Genomic DNA, 4,373 nt, shown 5'->3' with positions numbered 1-4,373 from the left:
TAGGGACTGCTGAAGGGGAGGTGAGTAGAGGGATGGCTCAAATGGGTAATAGGTATTAAGGAGAGCACTTGTGATGAGTACTGGGTGTTATATGTAAGTGATGAATCACTAAATCTACTCCTGAAACTAATATTACACTGTGTGTCAACTATCTGGGATTTAAATAAAAACTTGAAAAAAGAAAGTTAATTAGAAGGAATATATACAGAATGAAGTTATCTAAATAGCCTTACTTAAGAAAGTCTGTCATCTGACTACAGAGCTGACTAATTTCCTTACTCATCTTTTTTTCCCCATCATTCATCTTTTTAAATGGTTTTGCAATTGTGAGAGTTAGCGTCATCAGTGTTATTTTTAAATTCTTTTTTTGCAACTAGTACATTTTTAACAGAACAATATCACAAACATTTCTTTAGCAGTTACACATTATAGAATTTTTATTCAGCCCTGTCCAAATATAATTGCTATATCCAACCTAAACAATTAAAATCTAAATTGTGAGGTAGTAGAGATTGAGAAACAATCTCATTACAATGAATCAGCATCACTAGAATGATTCGCCTAGTTCAAGTTACCAATCAAATGAGTTAAGGGACGTGGTTAATATTAGATTTATTATATTAGTAACATTAAATTTAAATGGTAAAACGAATAAGCAATGTTCTGACGTAAGTTGAGAAAAAGGGGAGAAACCAAGGAAGAAGAGATGGCCCAAAGAACATTCTTTGGGACCCTTGTGCAAGACCCCAACAGCTGTGCATTTTGGCAACATGTAGTTTTATAATTAACAACTTATCAAGCCCTTCCTTGTGTGTTAACTTTTGAATGTCCCAGCAGCCTAGTGAAGGAGGCCGACTCAGAATGTCCATTCTGCACAGGAAAGAGACTGAGCTCTGAGAGGTGGATGCCTCTGCCAGGCCTGTAAGTTGTTTGGTGCACAGAATCAGAATTTATACTGAAATCTCCCAGCACCAAATCCAGGGTTCTTTCCATTCCATTTTCAGGGACCCATGGAAAGGGACTTAAGATTATGGGCACTTAAAGACCAAAAGAAAGATCGGGATGATGAGGAAGTGGGAAGTAAGAAGTGGAGATAAACACAGAGAAACGAATGAGTATAAAATAAAGCACATTTCCTTTTGAAGTGATTTCAAGTGTGAAACTTCTGGGGGTGCCTAGATGGCTCCGTCAGTTAAGCGACTGACTCTTGATCTCAGCTCAGATCTTGATCTCAGGCTCCTGAGTTCAAGCCCTGCCTTGGGCTCATGCTGGGCAGGAAGCCTACTTAAAAAAAAAAAAAAAAAAAAAATCAAGTGTGAAACTTCTTTGTAAACTTGAAAACCTATAAATAGTATTTCTAAACTGTGCCCACTCCCACATGAGGGAAAGGAGGAGAACGACTCCCTTCTTTTCCCTTCTGCTTCATTTTCTTTTTAATTTTTTTTTGTTTTTATTCAAATTCCAGAAAGACATTATCTTTAAAAGCTTGATTTAAAAAAAAAAAAAAAAGCTTGATTTATTTATTGGAGAGAGAGAAAGCATGTGTGCACATGGAAAGAGGGGCAGAGGGAGAAAATCTCCAGCAGACTCCTTGCTAAGCCCCACTTAGAGCTCAGTCCCACAACCCATGAGATCATGACCTGAGCTAAAACCAACAGTCCCATGCTCAACTGACGGAGCCATCCAGGCACCCCTAGAAAAGACATGTTTATAAGAACTGGCCCCATTTCATGGATCTCTAATTTTGTGAAGTTTTAAATAATGAATCATATCCACAAAAATAATAGAAAGGATAAGAGAGCAATGGCAGGGTCATAGGAAAGCTCTATTTTTAATTTCTTGAGGAATCTCCACACTGTTCTCCAAAGTGGCTGCACCAACTTGCATTCCCACCAACAGTGTAAGAGGGTTCCCCTTTCTCCACATCCTCTCCAAAACATGTTGTTTCCTATCTTGCTAATTTTGGCCATTCTAACTGGTGTAAGGTTATATCTCAATGTGGTTTTAATTTGAATCTCCCTGATGGCTAGTGATGATGAACATTTTTCATGTGTCTGATAGCCATTTGTATGTCTTCATTGGAGAAGTGTTTGTTCATATCTTCAGCCCACTTTTTTTTTCCTGAATCTTTTTTTTTTAAATCATTTTTTTATTTATTTTCAGCATAACAGTATTCATTGTTTTCGTACCACACCCAGTGTTCCATGCAATCCGTGCCCTCTCTAATACCCACCACCTGGTTCCCCCAACTTCCCACCCCCCCACCACTTCAAACCCCTCAGCATGTTTTTCAGAGTCCATAATCTCTCATGGTTCACCTCCCCTTCCAATTTCCCCCAACTCCCTTCAGCCCATTTTTTGATATGATTGTCTGTTTTGTGTGTGTTGAGGACTTCTTTATAGATCAGGGATATCAACCATTTGTCTATACTGTCATTTGCAAATATCTTCTCCCATTCTGTGGTTTGCCTCTTTGTTTTACCCCAAAGATACAGATGTAGTAAAAAGAAGGGCCATCTGTACCCCAATGTTTATAGCAGCAATGGCCACGGTCACCAAACTGTGGAAAGAACCAAGATGCTCTTCAACAGACGAATGGATAAGGAAGATGTGGCCCATATACTCTGTGGAGTATTATGCCTCCATCAGAAAGGATGAATACCCAACTTTTGTAGCAACATGGACAGGACTGGAAGAGATTATGCTGGGTGAAATAAGTCAAGCAGAGAAAGTCAATTATCATATGGTTTCACTTATTTGTGGAGCATAACAAATAGCATGGAGGACAAGGGGAGATGGAGAGGAGAAGGGAGTTATGCTGTTATGCTGAAAAAATAAAAAATTTTAAAAAAAAGAGATTAACAAATAGCCAGCAACTATCTTTCTTAAAGGAGAACTGGTATATTGAGTCCTTCATGAATCCATTCATTGAATAAGTATTTGTTGAGTACCTGCTACATACCAATCTTTTGATCAACTAAAATGAAACTTAAAAGAAATGACTCCAGGAGTCATTTTAACTCCAGGAGTTAAAATTTAACAGATGTGTCAAGATTCCTACATGTGAAATGAGTAATAAACTCATGGTGATAAATGATTTTTTTTATTAAGAAGAATGGTTCACGAAATCAGTTCTTTGGACACATAAGAGACTGGGTTAAATAAGGTGCTTTGTTGTCTGGAGGAAGCTTAGGCCACCTTTGGGTGAGGCCCTCACTTCATCCACGACTGGCGTCTTGCCAGGCAGCACCCACTCGGCCCTTGCCCACACCATGGCTTCAGTCTCAGAGCTCGCCTACATCTACTCGGCCCATGTCCTGCGTGACCATGAAGTGACAGTCACAGAGGAGAAGATCAATGCCCTCATGAAATAAGCGGTGTAAATGTTGAACCTTCTTGGTGGGGCTTGTTTGCAAGGGCTCTGACCAGTGTCTCATCAAGAGCCTTGTCTGCAAGGTAGAGGCTGTTGGACCTGCCCCAGCAGGAGGTTGTGCTCCATCTACCATGGCTGCTTTCCCACCCTGCTGATGAGTAGGAGGTGGAAGCAAAGAAAGAAGAATCAGGGGAGTCTGATGATGACACTGGCTTTGGACTTTCGGACTAAACCTCTTCTGAACATGTTCAATAAAAAGCTGAACTCTTAAAAAAAGAGTATCTTCCTTTCTCTCTTTTTATAAATAGGACTGATTGATGGAAGGAAGGAAGGAAAGAAAGGAAGGAAGGACAGTCTACAGGGGAATCTTTTCAATTTCATAGAGGAGTTAGACTTAAGAGAAGTTTGGCCTTACAGGTGCACGATATTCATTTAGGTGAGTTCTAAGAGCAAGAACAAAGATGTAGGATGCAGGAAAGAGAATATAGCAGTATGTTAAAGAGAGTAAATTACTAAGAGGCTTGCTACTACAGGTAGTACAAGTTATATGCATATTTATACTTGAAAACTTCTGCATGCTTCAGACAATACCATTATAAAGGAAGACTATGGCTAGCACAAGTAAGATGAAAGTAAGCAGGTCTGTCAAGATCACAAGGGCCTCTAGCTTCTTTGGCATCTTTTGCTAGCTCACTGGATATCACAACTAAGGGAGAAGCATGGCTAGAACACAAGAACCTATGCTGACTTGAAAAGTTTAAGTTCTGCTTGAGAAGTACCGATCTCTGCAATCCCAACTGTTTTCATGAAAATAAGAAAACTTCTTTCATGAATATACATTGTTCATGTCTTCACTGAGCTGTTGCTGCCTGAAATGGGAGAAACTTTTAATGGTACTTGAATGGCTTATGAGTGTATAGGTACTAGTATTGTTTCGTTTTGTAGAGAGCAAAGTCAAGAGATTCCCTATGCTAATTCAACTTTTTTGGCTACAGTTCAT

The 4,373-nt window shown here is 39.3% G+C and overlaps 1 pseudogene; it reads left to right on the top strand.

Moving 5' to 3' along the window:
• Positions 1-3,272: 3,272 nt before the first annotated feature.
• On the top strand, positions 3,273-3,604 carry LOC132013237 (large ribosomal subunit protein P1-like; annotated as a pseudogene).
• The last annotated feature ends 769 nt before the right edge of the window (positions 3,605-4,373 follow it).

This window comes from Mustela nigripes, chromosome 3, assembly GCF_022355385.1.
Source record: "Mustela nigripes isolate SB6536 chromosome 3, MUSNIG.SB6536, whole genome shotgun sequence".
In the NCBI taxonomy this organism is placed as follows: domain Eukaryota; kingdom Metazoa; phylum Chordata; class Mammalia; order Carnivora; family Mustelidae; genus Mustela; species Mustela nigripes.
Note: the sequence above shows the minus strand (reverse complement) of the source record. Positions and strands in the feature narration are given on the sequence as shown.